This window comes from Zonotrichia leucophrys, chromosome 4 (genome assembly GCF_028769735.1).
Source record: "Zonotrichia leucophrys gambelii isolate GWCS_2022_RI chromosome 4, RI_Zleu_2.0, whole genome shotgun sequence".
NCBI lineage: Eukaryota > Metazoa > Chordata > Aves > Passeriformes > Passerellidae > Zonotrichia > Zonotrichia leucophrys.
The window spans coordinates 35431925-35447203 of record NC_088173.1 but is presented as its reverse complement, the minus strand read 5'-3'; the positions used below and the strand labels follow the sequence as shown (position 1 = coordinate 35447203).

At 40.4% G+C, this 15279-nt stretch overlaps 1 long non-coding RNA gene across 1 annotated transcript in view; it reads left to right on the top strand.

Moving 5' to 3' along the window:
• The window catches only part of LOC135447390 (uncharacterized), a 127520-nt gene extending 114285 nt beyond the window's left edge, over positions 1 to 13235 (top strand). Inside the window, exon 3 of the long non-coding RNA XR_010440087.1 lies at positions 13131 to 13235. This is a non-coding gene — a long non-coding RNA (uncharacterized LOC135447390). The remainder of the gene's footprint in view (positions 1 to 13130) is intronic.
• The last annotated feature ends 2044 nt before the right edge of the window (positions 13236 to 15279 follow it).

Sequence of the window (15279 nt, the reverse complement as noted above, 5' to 3'; positions counted from 1 at the left end):
GAGAGTTCAAAATGGAAAATAATCCTAGCACATGAGTCAGGAGTAGTAAGTTGGTAAGCAGATTTCTTTCCAGTTCAGAAAGAGGAAAAATTACTTTTAGGTGCACAGTAGATTTGAAAGCTTTAGTTTCCGCTTGAGTTTCTAAGAAAAGTTGTAAATTGGGGGAGAAAGAATTGCTGATCCTTTTTTTCCCATGAGGAAGACCATGCTTGTTTTCCTTATAAGTTTCTTACTGAATGATGGTCTCAAAGGAGTGAAACTGGTAGTCTTCTGGGCATTTTGCTCAAATATCTGCCATGGCAATACAATACTGATGTATTTCAAAGATGTCTCATGTCCTTGTAATAGCCTGTAATTTGCTCTGAATCAAATTTGTTATTACTGTGTTATTTCTGTGTCAGTGCAGCCTTTGGATTTGTGATGATCTACAAGATGATGCCTTGCCTCATGTAACCCATCTAAATAATTTTCAGTTTTTATCCCTGTGATGTTGTATTTCATTCTAAAAGTAAATAATCTCTCTGTTGGAGTAAAGGTGTATAAACTGGTGCTATATAATTTGCTTTCACACAGGAATTCACTTTCTTCACACTTGGTGACCAACAGGCCCGTGAACATTATTGGAACTGCTGTTCCAATATCTTTCATGCTGTCAGAGAGGTTTCCTTGTTTTGGTAGCTGCTTGCAGTGAGGTCAGTGGGATGAAATATGATTCAGAGATTCTCTGAACCTGAATTCTCTGCCAAATTTTATACAGAGAAATCATCTGGCACTGAAGAGATCTGGGATGTGCTGTTTGTGGGATATTTTTCTATCCTTCTGTTCACAGCCTTCAGCAGTCAGGATTATTCACCTTTTCCAGTCAACGTTTTCATAGAATCGTGTAGAAATGCTTTCCTATATTTGTCTTGAAGCTGTTTTACTGCAGCTTACTTCCATGGCTTGTCTGCATCTTTAAAGATATGGAAGACAGAGCCCTTGGCATGTTTCATGTGTGGCCATTTTATATTTAAAGCTATCATATTTCCCCTCAAGACCTTTCCTTTTAGGTTATGCTCTGAACTCATTATGTCTTGTTGGTAGGTGCTGTTTTCCAGACCTGAATTATTCATAGTGTTCCCATCTGGATTTTGTCTAGCTGCTCCTTTGGGTTTTTCCCACCTAGTATGTTCAATTTGTCTGGATAATTTTGGACTATAATTGCAGTTCTACAATTTGGATTATGTCCCTGCTAGTTCTGTATGCTCCTCAGTGGTGTTTGTCACTACTGAATCATTCAGGTAACTCATGAAACTACTGTCCTTAGCCAAACCCTGTGGTGAATTAGCACAAAAGCATCTGACTCTGAGGATGGCATTACCTCCTTCTTTTTCTCTCTAGGTGAATATTACACCTGTTTGAAATTGTACAATTTAGGTACAAATGGGTCGGAGGGGTAATTTTTTAATTATTGTTTTTATTTCCCTCTTTTTCCCATGCCTGTCAGTCCTTATGCTTCCATAGAAATGCTTCTTAATAACTGCAAAATAAAAATGCTACTGCAGCTGCTCAAACTTGCTCTTAGGTCATAAATAGACTGACAGAGCAATTAATTTTTGCTATTCCTAATGACACAAACGTCACAGAACATTTAGTGTACTTACCTGCACAGAGAGAAAGAATTAAAACATTCCTTTTGACCAAGGAAAGGATGAAAGAAATATGAAGGTGGGCAAGTGGATAGGACCACAGTGTGCCTCAAAGATATGACACTCTGAAATGAAAGCCTCCAAGGTGTTTTCATAAACCTCTGCCATATTGTCGCAGTGGAATGAGTCATCTGAGGACATCAGCAAGCTAATGGGAGGTTTGTTTTAATTAAGGATTGTTTTGGTACAGACGTATTATATTTTACATAGATATATTTATTTACTGGAGCTTATATGCATGCTAAATAGGCATAAAGAGAAACCCTTGGTTTCTGTCCCCACTGCCTAGTGGTTCATAAGGCTGTTATCCCTCCCTTATACAAGTACAGCTTTTTCTCTCAAGCAGCTGTAGCTTGTCTTGCTGTGACCCTGCTTGATCCCTCTGGCTGGCTTTAGGCAGTGTTTTGAAATCTGGTTTTTAAAGCGAATAGCACAGCAGACATTTGTGGGCATATATTGAAATGGTTCTTTGCTCATCTTCTGCTCTGCTTGCCAAGAATCACATTGAAACTAAGCTTATTAATACAAAGTAATTTACTGCGAGTCCACTATTCTCAATCTTTTCAAAATGCATGCTCTGTCATTGTACAATACCTTTGCTGTTTAAAAGTGCCTGCAAGATACCAACAAAGATTGCTGCTGTTACAACCCAGGTCCTCGCTTGCTGTAAATCACTGCAGTTAATACAGCAATACCAATTTCTCCGAGAATGATGAAAATACAATTTTCCAACAGAAACTGCTTATGCAACAAGATCAAAACATTTTGTGGAACATACCGACTTCAATCAAACTCCATTTATAAAAGAAATCAAAGTGAAGTAGCCTTTTACCTCATTAAAAGATAGCTTTTTGATTTTTTTACTTTGAAATTTAGATGAGGAATTAGAACATGATATTTTTAAACATGTTCAGTTTTCATTTATTAAATGAAATATTTGCACAAATATGTACTTTAGGGGTATTTTGACAGTTGGCAGTTTATTCAGATTCTGAATTAAGTTCATGAATTGTGAGAATTCCTGCACATCTGAGGACTTTTGCTAGGCATTCAGGGATGTGGATCAGAAGCCATTATCACTGATGACTTCTTGGCATTTTCAAATATAGCCAATGAGAGATTAAGAATGGAGAAGCAATTCATCCCTAAGGTAGGAATGGTCCCTATTGATATCTTATAGAGGGAAAAGTATAGGGAATTTTGCATTTTGTACAATATAAGGCATACTTGCCTTATATGGCTATGCATTTATGGATGAAAATTATTACTTTCAGATTTATTTCTGCATTATATAAACACACAACATGATAATAATGTCTTTAAGTACAGGTGATGAAATTTTATTAGCCTGTGATAGCTATGTCAATAAAAATGTGAAGGGTGTGCAGCTGTTCTGAAATAAGCTTTGAATTGTGTGTGGCAATGGAGTTATTGCCATCTTTGCTGGATAACAGCACCCGTGGAAGAATCACCAGAGCTTTGAGGAAATGAGCAGGAAGTTGAAACTTTGGGTCAAGATTTCCTTATTTTCTGTGAAAGTGTGCACATTATTTTGGAAGAGAAGGGGAAATGCTGGCTCTGAGACTGTGGTTTAACCAAGTGGATGATGGGGAAGGTAAGAGGCAAGCCATCATAAAACCTCCTGGGAAAGTATTTGCTGGGGACTGTTCACATTAAGGCCATGGAGGTGTTGGGTTTCAGTGCTTCCCTGAATGAAAATCTGATGATGAGATGGATGAGCGGGGCAGGCACCATGCTCGTGTTCCTCTGTAGGAGCAGGCAATGAGCAGTCATCTGAGCAAACTGCAACTTGCTGGCTTTGGCACCCCTTGTATGTTTGTACTGTAGCCAGGAATGGTCATGCTGTAAAAAGCCTTGAAGACACCACTGAGTTTTGTGGTACTTGCTCCTGCAGTCCTTGGAGAAACTCAGTCTTAATCTATCATTAATTAAGACCAAGAAGCAGATATGACTCCTCAGCTCTAGCTGATATGTGATTGTGGTTGACTGCATGTCCATATAAATCTGACAGCCAAATAGTAAACAATAAATTTGGGCTATAAAATCAGGCAGTGAATGCTCTGGCGTTGAGCAATGCTTGGATCCCACTTAGTATGGATGATTTGTGCTTTACAAATAACTAATATTCACACATACAACTTTTTTGTAAATATCACCTAATATGATGGCATATATATCAAACAATTTGATAATGTTTATGACTTTGGACAGTGCTATTCACCTGTGGTTCAGGTGCATTTCTGTGTGTAGAGATGTGACTGCCCATTTCTCCAGGCTCTGCTTTTCTTTTAGTTTTTCTTTAGTGTGGTACAAGCATTTCAGAGAGGACCACTGTTGTTTCTGCCACTCATGTTATTCTATCTCCTGCTGTTCTCCTGTTTCTGGATCCCTCAGTGCTGTGCCAGCAGCACAGTTTTCTTTTGCTTTCATAGCACCAGACTAGCTGACAACAGGGAAGGATCCAACCCAAAATATAAAAGTCACCCCAGGACAATAAGAAACACCATAGTGTAATGAGGTATAGTAAGTTTCTTCAGAGTTACCTTGGATGAATTTCAGATCAAATTGAATTGAAATTCTAATGCTGAGTCATACCCACATATAAGTCTGGCTGAAACTGGGTACCCTGTGAAATGAAAGATGCAAGTCAGTACAGCTCATTTCAGTGCTGAGTTTCCATGAATTAATCTTAAAGATACACAATTTCTGCATTCTTTTGGAGGAAGGAAAGAAGTAAAACACTGTCTGAGTATATTTACACATAATATTTGTAGTCGCATTTTTTTACTTTTAAAGATACTGTGGAATTCAAGGTTCGCAATACCAGCCTGTTTTGCTAGCAAAACAAATTACTCAAGGGCCTTTTCACTGTAGGGAATTTTTCTTCCTGAAGAGAACAAATCTGTTTTCTTTCCAAGTACAAATTAAAGAACAGGAGTTGCATTACTGTTGGCAGGTGAAAAGATGGCTTTTTCTGTGCTGTACGCTGATCAGGGTTTAGAGTATGAAACTGAAGTTACATCAATTGTTTTAACCAATTCATAGGCAGAGCAGATTTTTCTACTATATTACAGCTTTTTCATGATGTAGAGCTTAGTATCTGCTTTACAATTTAAGTTTGTTTCATGCTAAGATACCAGAAACTTTGCTAAACTTGGTCAGCAAAGTTAGCAAAACCCACTACCTCATCCTTTGTTTATATCCAGGTATAGCCTCTGGATATTATCCAGGGCTGTTAAGTGATTCAGAATATTTTAGCACATCTTTGCAATTTTTCCATCCCTTCAGGTCATACTATTCATTAAAACTCTGTTCATTAATTTACTACTGTCTGTGCATTCCTTCTAAGTAGCAGCACTAGTATTCAAAGTTATCAGTTATTGTTTTCTTCCAAAGTATTTTGTTGTCTCAGCTTTGTACAAGCCAAACACTTTAATTGCCTCTTTTAATCTTTCAAAGTGCTTTGCAAAGATGAATTAATTAATCATCATAGCCCCCTTGTTGAGCAGGTGCAGTTGTAGTGGGCGTAAATTGCAGGACTCTGTGCTTGCACCTTTGTGACCAGTTATGTCCCACATGGATGTTGTATCAGGAATATGTCGGAGGATTTCAGGCATTCAGGTTCTCCCACTTCCAGTAATTTACTTGGAGGAATATAGAGGCTCTGGCTGCAGAGCTGAGCCAGCCTAAGTGAGATGAAGACCCAGAAGAACAGGGTCACTGTGGACAGTGGATGGAGACAGTGATCTCTGTCTTAGAGCCCTTAAGGTTTAGGATAATGTAGTGGTACCCTTTTCTGTGGGATCAGAAATTCCAAATTTAGTGCAACTCATGCCACTGCAGGTCTCATTTGCTCATAGTGAGAAGCACATTCCTTCCCCTGAGCTTCCCTGCCCATAATTTAGTTGGAGGCCTGGACACCCTGGTCCTTCACTGGCCAGCCCCAGGGACTGAGAGGTTCACCTAGGCAATAAAAATCAATTTACGTCAGCAAAAGCCATTTCCCTTCAGTAATGCTTGCACCCAAATTCTGCTGGGGGAGTGTTCCACATGAAATGCTCCTTCTTGTTGAAAAGCAAATTGGAAGCAGTCGTGTCCTATAAATCTTTGACTAAAAAGATAGGTTGTCAATTTTATCAAAGTTGCACTGCAGAATAGCCTTAAGCAGGAGTTTCTAAAACCCTACTTCATATTCTACAGATAAGGATAAATTATAAGCCTCCTTGCTATATATCTTTGAAATATAATGTACCCATGTCTGTAACACAGGCTATAAAATGGAAATGAGATAGCCAGCGCTGCGGTGTTTTTCTGATGTACAGAGGTTATCCTGGCAATATATCTCAAAAACCTCCAGCAATATTTTAAAAGATCAGCAATGTCAATTTGCATAATTTGGTATATAATCTTTTCATTTTTCCTAATGGCCGAGGAATGGTGAATAAAATTTCACACTGTTCACAATAAGAACAAATAATTTAATGTGTGAAAATGCCACTGTTATCTGTTACACAAGGACCAAGGTGAATATGTGTGACTTCCAGAAACATGTCAAAATTATCTCGGGCATATACCTTGCACCAATAGTGAAGTTACAACTGGAAATTATTTAATTACTTCTTTGTCAAACTGAATGGATATGGAAACGTTGTGGTTGACCTTTGACATTTGGCTTAATTTAATTAATTAGATTCAGCATTTAATGGTGTACTTAGCTTGGATTACTGCTGTGGCAATGTATGCAAGTTCTTTATAATAAATGCTGGTTACTCAGTGTTAGGGTTCATAATTCAGTGGGACTGCACCATTAGACCTTTAGTATTTTTAACTAGGTCTTCTGAGAATGTAAGCTGTTGGGCTTAATTTTTCATAAAGGCTTGAGGTTTCCATTTTTTCAACTGACATATTTGGTTAAAAAATTCAATTATTATCCTGTGAGGGAAATTTTCTTACTGGTTTTGTCGGGGGACAATTGAATATTTGCAAAGCAATATAAATTCCAAAAATAATTAGCACCAACTTCAAATTCCATGTTCTGCTTTCTGAGCAAGTCAGAAATAATTTCTTTTATTTTGAATGAAATTGTAACCGTCTGATTTGGGGACGAAAAATAGAAAATGCCATTTTGAAGGGAAAAGTCAATAGCTTTGTTTTAAAACATGGCCACGAACTTCTGATTTGGGCTAGATTTTAGTCCTAAACTCAGAGAGATCAGCCTCATGTTCTCTGTTAATATGCTAGGTGTCAGAAAACTCTAATGAGCCTCTCAACCAGGTAAATCTCTTTGGTTCTTTCAGCTACATTTGACCTGTTGTTATGACAGGCTGTCTAATCCACAGATATTTCTTCTGCATCTACCTCTCTGGAAATATTTGTTCAGCAAGTTAAACTCATTAACTGATTTTTTCCAGCTCTTGAAAGCTGATCAATTCCTTGGACTCAAAGTATATCAATTCTCTCTCATACATCATCTTTTCATCTCATTGATCCCCATATCATAACTTTCCTCTACGTGTATTTCACTGGGGGCTGTGTTGAATGAGACCAGACCAATTTAAACTGGAGGTCCATATTTTGTCTTTTTTATTTGTGTTTTGCGAGAGCTTTCATAGCTGCTGTTGCCTTCGAGTTACTGCTGTGCTGCAGGGCACACAGGGTGGGTGTATTCCAGTTCTGCCCAAAAATGGCACTAACAACTGACTGTGCAAATGTATTTGCTACAGAACTGTGTTCATTCTTGCATACAGTCACAAATTTGGAAACAATACCAGTCTCATTTTTTATAGAGAGTCCTATAATTCATGATATATAAGGATATTGCAATTTTCTTCTTTTCCCAAAAGATCATTTTCACAAACTGAGTCATGCTTGGAAAGATACATTTTGGATATCTCCAGAGCAAACAAATATAGAATATAATATTTTTTTCCTCCAAACAAATACAGAATATAATTTCTTTTTTCCAGCTAAGTATATTGACAAAGCCTTATCTAATCCATAATGAAAAGTTTTGGTGACTCAATTTATCCTTTAAAAAAAATTAACCTGCCTGTTTTAACATATTTATTAGTTTGTCTCACCCAGAGTTGGTATGAATACTAAAGTGTGTATGATGTGTTGATGTGCAGTCCTTGTTGAAAAGTGTCTTCACACAGTTAAAACTTATTTTCCTTCTGCTTCATCTTAAAACCAGAGATTTGGTAAGTCTGTGTTGTAAGGTCCAGTGAAGGAGTGAACTGAGACTTAAGGATCTTACTGCATCAGCAAAATATCACCTGCATATTTAATGATCCTCCTTTAGCTTTTCTGTCATCTCAAACTGCTTTCTCAGGGAGTTTCTCCTGAAGGCTCAAGGGCCAAGCACTGACTGAAATGAGAGGGGGGAATGCCCTAGCTTTCCTTCCTCATCCCAGAAGAGCAGAGTCATTACCACTTTCCCAGAAGACTAACCATCATTTTCTCATGTATTTGATTCTCCTGGTTGCTGTTAAGTCAATGCGCTCAGCTGTAAAAGAAAGGGCACCCTCACATCTCATGAGATTACATTTTGTGTAAATAGTGGAAACGCTCAGCATGTGCCCTGGTCTCCAGGAGGCCAGATCTGCATGTGCTGCTGTCTCCTCATGCACAAAGTCCCCAGCTGTCATCCTTTGCACCTAGCTGATGCCTGCTGTATCCAGTAACATCTTGCATCTGCTCTGTGGGTGCTCGCTGCACAGTCACTAATTATTTCTTCAGCACCATATGCAGCCATTTCTGTGTCAGTGGTGTTTGCTGCTTGCTTCTGGCCTCAGGTGGTGGATGTGGAAAGCAGTTTGTACTTCCCTGAGACCTGTGGCTTGTGAACTTGACTCTAATCCTGGTGGCAGTACTGCCACTGGTTACCAGAAGTGATCCTGGGGTTTTGCTGGCATGCTTCTTGCCAAAGCTTCTTAGTCCTGTGACCACACCCTTCTTGACGCTACCTATGTACAGAAATGAGTCCCTAAGAGAAGTGAAACATTTCCATTGTTGCTTTTAATAGAATATGTGGTTTGACTTAAACATCGTTTGTTTTAATGCTGTGTTTCATTGCATCAGGCAGAGCATGAATGTGTGAGGGGAAATCAGTGGACTTGTTTCATGTGAATGAGCACTTACTTGCCTTTTTCATTTTGTGAGTGATTTCCTTATTTGCAGAGGCAGAATTTAGTCGGGCAATGAGCAGGCACCACGCTGTCCTACAGGTGCAAGAGATGGAAGGGACAGGATGCTGCCCCTGCACAAAGTGGGAAATTGGGCTGCATCTACATCTATTCTGTTTCAGACCTCATTCCTTGAAATTCATCAAGACTGGAATGTTTACTTTAGCTGAAGTCAAAAGTCTGTTGTTTGACTCGCAGATGAGAAATTCTGGGGGCCACCAACTTCCCAGAACTCCTAAGGCATGTGCCAAAATCTTTGTGTGCCTGAGACTCATTCAGCTTATCTCTGGTGTGGGTTGGAAAAGGGAGCAGTGCATGTACTGCTGGGTGGGCTATTCATGACACCAGCTTCCTGGTATTGATCCAGGGTGACCCCAACATAGGGAATGGTGTGACTCCATGAGTTCAGAAAGCTGAACAATTGCTTTATTAAGCTATACTATGTCACACTAATACTATACTGTATTAAAGAGATACCATACTAAAGAGATACTAAAGAAAAACCTGTGACAGTATGGAGACAGTCACGACACAGCTTTGATACAGTTGGTCAATTAGTCCAAGCAACCATCATCAGAATCCAACTAACAAATCACTCTTGGTAAACAATCTCCATAACACGTTCCACATGTGCCAAAAAAAAGGAGCAGCAAGTAGAGATAAGAGTTGTTTTCTCTTCTTCTCTGAGCTTCTCACTGCCTTCCCCAGGAAAAATCCTGGGAGAGACAATTATGTCTCTCTCTGTTCAGGGAATGTGAATACCACATCCTGGAAGTCCTACCACCCTGCTGTGGAAAGGCACCAGCCCATTAGTAAGTTGTGGAGGACACTGAATGCTGGACTCACCAGCCTCTTCTGACTCAGAGCTTCACTTGAGAGCAGCTTTCCAAGGACCATTACAACTTCAGGCCATGTCAAACTCTCAGCCTGCTGAGAACCTAATATTGTACGGAGTTAGGGAGGATAAAGCAGGTGGGAGGCATTCATGAAATGAGCAAAGAGCTGCAAGGGCCAGTTGGTGGTGAGTAACACAGGGACATGAGGGGATTGAGCATAGAGATTTTGGGCAAAGCTAGTACATAACTACTTCTATGGGTTTGCAGAGTTAGTCTGTGTCACAAGGCTTCTTGAAATTAATTGTATTTTTGTCTTTGGAATGCACTTACGTGGTGCAGTGCGAGGCATTAATGAACAACACATTGAAGAAATTCTTTCTTTGAGACTTTGGCTCTCAGTGATTTCTGTACAGCAAATCAGAGTGGCAGTGGAAGGAATGCATGGAAACACAATGTGCTTAGGAAACTTTACCACAAAATTCATTGAAAATCCAAAATGTCATCTACACTTTAACCCCTAACTGCAGAGAGCAAATGTAAGTTAAGAGAAAGACAAGCTCTGAAGTATTTGAAGATTTGATAAGATTTCAGTTAGTTTGGCCAGGGTTTGTCTCTGCAGGTGCAACATGGATCTGAGCAGTTAAGACTGGCTTTAGAGATTTCACAGGGCAGGGGAATTGCAGAAAATGGATACTGGCAAATTCCTTAAGCCAAGTCTACAAAACCTAGAAAAATCTAGTACTGGAAGAATGTGAGACAGCTCAAGCCCTGCACAGATGGCCCTGCTCTGTGCTAGCATTAGTGCAATGCAGAGATCCAGGGAGAAGACACCACTATATTTTAAGTATTATCCACCAAACAGGATGGAGTGCCAGGACAAGACAAATGGCCTGTCAGCCTGAAAGTAAAGGGACATTTATTAGCTTGAAGTTGGACACAGGTTCAGAGGGCAACATGGTGCCAGAAACCATGTTAGCATTGCAGAAGAAACCACAGATGGTTGAGAGAAAATAGTTAAAAGTCCAGAATTACAACTGGGATCTGGCCTTTGCTTTAGAAATACTTGAACCAAATGTGTAGTTAACAAGGTGACATAGAAACAGTTTGTAAAAGCATCTGAGAATGGATCACCCAGTGGGTTAGAAACAAAACAAGTCCTTGGCTGCATATGGAAAATGCTGCTTTTGCAAGAGTAGAGTAGAGATTTACGTATCTGTCCCCCTGAAGATGTGCACTGACACCTTTCATCAACCTTTCTGCACTCTGACAGAGTCTGAGCAAATCTACCTGGGGATCAAGATGCATTTAAATTGTCAGCCTTTGGCTCAGGGTGATTATAGGAGCTCTTGCCACAACACGCATAAGGTATCTGATTTTTTTCCTCATTAATCAATGCCTCCATCAATACTGCCAAGACACAGTATTTCCAAATTAGGAAATATTTTCAGAGGCAGCTGACCACTCAGGATTGTGTGATTGAATATTTTCACATTTTACTATGGTATTGAGAGAGGAATGTTGTGCAAACATGGAACAGTCAACAAACCCCTGTCTGTTCACCTGTGAGCTGCATGTCTATCAGTATGTTCCTAATTCAGCTTTACCTTACATTAACATGCTTCTTTGGTTGTTTAATCTTTCCAAGTATATGTTTGTGGCAGCTAAGTAGCCATTGAAAAGAAAGCTGTAGAGGTGGACTGATGTAAAAATAAGTTTTCTTTCACTTCATCAAGTTTCAGTTTGGGTGCTGCACTCATGCTCCTGCTAAATCAACAGGAATCACACTGCTTCTTGGCATTTGGGGAAAACAGCATTTAATTGAAGACCCAACCAGTAGTTACAGATGAATACTATTCCTCATTTTACTTCTGGACACTTTAATCAACCTGCCTGCATGTTAGGATCAATCAGTTTCAGCAGTTCTGTTCATTCATCTTCGTCCTGCCATTCATCTCATGGCAGCAAGGAGAACACTATGTAATTGAATTTAGTTGAAATCTAATAAGAAAAACCGTGACAAGCCACCTATAATCAGCTCGATTCTGAATTTTCAGAACAAGCATTACTTTTGTACTTCCAGGAGGAACATATTGGGGGTCCTGCAGTGCTTCAATGAGAAAGCTGGCAAAGAGTGTAACACTGGAGACATGGAGTCCGTTTTGTGGATTGGTTGCCAATTTTTTGCCATTTATACTCATTTAAAATAGAAATTATGATATCTTGCTTGATTTTCATTCAGCTTCTACACTGTTTGCTTAATTTAGAAGGGAAATCCACTAATCTTTCCCCTGTGTAAGAGGTATCAAATGACATTTTGTGGTGTGTGTGTGGATCTGTTAGGCTTTTTAAAGGCTAATGTAAAAAGTCATAGAGAGGAAATCTCAGAATATTTTCACTGAAACTGATGTAGGACTGGACTTCAAATTTTTCTAGAGTGCTCAGCATTTGATCCACATTTCCACATGGGCCACCTTAGAAATTATTTCATAGCATCATGTTCATGGAGTCACAGCTTTTCGGAAAGCAGGATATTAACTACTTGGGTTTAACATGCTGTAAGATATGTGCGTTTTCTTTAGAGATTCAGCTGATCTGATTTGACTGAGTATTCCCTTGGATCAGTGCCTTTTTTAAAGTCTTTTACCATTGCAGATCCTTCTGACAGAATTGGAGGACATGTCTATAAACAGAAACCAACTTAAGAATACTCAAAGGATTTCTCACTGCCTACAAATTCTTTATTTTTGGTAGTAGTTTTACACATGAATTGCAAAATGTATTCATAATCTGAAATAAGGGAGGTAAAATGGGAGAAGGAAAGGTCTCTATATACATATGTATTTGAAGGGATTGCAAAATAGTCCATCAAGGACCTATTACAAGGGCTTATAATGTGTTACTCAAATAGGATATTTAATAAGATATCTCTTTTCTTAGAGTCTTATTGCAATATATTGCCAAGCTTTTACAGATTTAAACTACTGGGAAGTGCATGTGTGACCATTTTTTCATTTTTTCAGACCAAATGTGGTGAGGGGAATGTGTATCAGGATACAATTCTAATTTTTCCATAATAGTTAGATCCTACTATCTTCCAAGACAGTAATATTCGTGGTTCTAAGGTTGGTTGGTCCTAATGTTGTTATCATGTGTCCTGATTAAATAAACATATAAATAGTTTAAGCAAAGTGCTTCTGATTAAATAAACATATAGATAGTTTAAGCAAAGTGCTTCAAAAATATTAGTTGGGGAGAGGAGTAATAAGCCTGTTCCTCACATGCCTTGTTAAGAAACCTAGGAAAATATCTACTTTTGCTGGGTCTTGACTCCTGTAGCTATGTCACTGAATATGAAATGAATATGCTCAGAGTGCAACTTTTGGCTTTTTTGGTGGTTTCAGATTATGACATCAATGAGTGCTTTAATGTTCTACAGTTGAGAATGTCTGCACAGCCACCCACTGAGCAGCTTTGAACCATGAGGTGCTGCACAATTTTGAATTAAGCTTCCCATATTTTATGCACGATGCTGGAATGGCATGTAGAGAAAATGGGTATAAAAAAAAATATGGAAATGTGTTGTGGTGTGTTGCAATATCCTGTTTTACCTTCTCCCTTCCCCCTCGCCCCTTGCTGAGTGTGCCCTGTCAATCAGGCTAACATACCAGCAAGGCGTCGTGTGATAGGTGTCCCTAGTCCCTTGAGACCCTGCCCCTTCACCTGGTTGGTGGCTCACCTGTCCCCTCCCCTTCCCCTGTCCTGAGCTTAAAATGTTAATGAGACCATGCGGCCTATTCTGTTAGCAGCAGTGGCCCAGTGCAGACATCTCTGTACCAATGGAATAAACATCTGGCAACCTTCTAGCAGAATCCACTCCCTTTCTCTCCACCATCGCCAGAAGCTCTGTCTCCTGAGGTAGACGGAGTCCTGACAGCCTGACTTGCCCCGCTGCACTCTCCAGCAGCCAAGGTATCTCTGGGGTAAAACACCGCAGTGCTGCCTTTGGCCCAGCAGCGAAGGTCAGAACTGGCCCAGGCACCATCTAACTGGTTATATTGGGATTCATATTCCAATATATTGGCGTCCCTGTGGGTGGGCAAAGTGACCCTGCAGCCCTAAAACGGACTCGCAGTTCCTCAGAGAAGTTTCTGCCAGCCGTGCATCCAGCTGAAAGGAGCCTGGCTTCAAGACTCCCAGCTAGAGACTTTGGGAATACTCCCAGAAAAAGTTTCGTGGACTGTTCGGCGTCTTCTGGAAAGCCCAGCTTCATTGTGGTGAGCAGATTTTCCAGAGGAAGAAAAGGGGAGCCTCTCTTACACCCAGAGAGAGGTCCTTTTCCGGTGGAGACCTGCCTGCCTAGACCCAGCCTTACAGCTTCCATTTCACGTGAGTATCTCTGCTTTCGGTAGAGCAGAAGCTCAAAAACAGACTCTGCCGTGAGTTCTGTTCCTTTTTGCCTTTGCATTTTTGGCTGCGCAGCCCCACAGACGAGAATTCATAGCGTTCTAGTTTTAGCTTTGCTGCTGCGTGTTTCACTGTTTTTTAGAATTCGCGCCGGAGCGGGATCGCTCTCTGCCCTTCCCCCCCTGGCTCAGCAGCGTGCTCAGACACGTGTTAGGAGACTCTCTTTCTCTTTCTCTTTGCGGGGGAGGGGGCGGCTCTCTTTCCACGTGGCCGGGGGACCTGCGGGGTCAGAAGTGCTCTTTGCACACGCGGCGGCGGGGGGAGCGTCCCGGTTTCGGCTGCCACGTGGAGTGGCTGCTGTTTCTGCTCCGCGGGGGGGCTGCATTCCACGGCGGGGGAGGCTTTGTTTCTGCCTCGGCTCGGCAGGACGTGCCCTGCTGCTGCTGCCTGGGAATTTTAAAAGCAGTATATACAGCTGCATTGTGAAGCTTTTGTCTGCTTGTTATCGCTTTCTATCTGTGGTTTTTTTAGAAATTGGTAGCTGATTTTAGCTTTGTTTTTGGTCAGGCTGGATTAACTACTTTGCTTTTTACATCTAACATGGGTTCCAAACTTAGCATTGTACAAAGGGGAGTGTATTATAATATTGTTAGCATTTTAATCAAGAGTAATGTGAAATTCTCTAAAGGAAAATTGAAACAGTTTATAAGATGGCTTTTTCTGCAGTTCCCAAACATTTCCCCTGAAGAAATCCACAATATTCAATTCTGGGATAAAGTTGGGAATGAATTGATAACCTTAGGACAATCTGGGAAATCACCCTCAGCTAAATTTGTGTTCTAGAGTTTACAAATTCGAACAGCATTGCTCAAACAAAAGGAAATGGAGAAAAAGCCAAATGTAAAGCCATGTACCTCTGCTCTCCCTGTTCCTCCCTGCCCTAAAACCCCTAAACCTCTTTCCCCAAAACTTGGTATTTTAAAGAGTGCAAACTCATTGGGAAGTCGGCTCCCAGAGTGTGCAAGAATACCTGAGTTGTTTTGTTCACAAAGCCCTGGCCAGGCTGCGTGTCTTTCCCAACCCCCTGTATCCCCTCCTCTAAATCCCAGAGCACGTGTTAGCTTTTCGGAGAGCAGTGATGTCCAA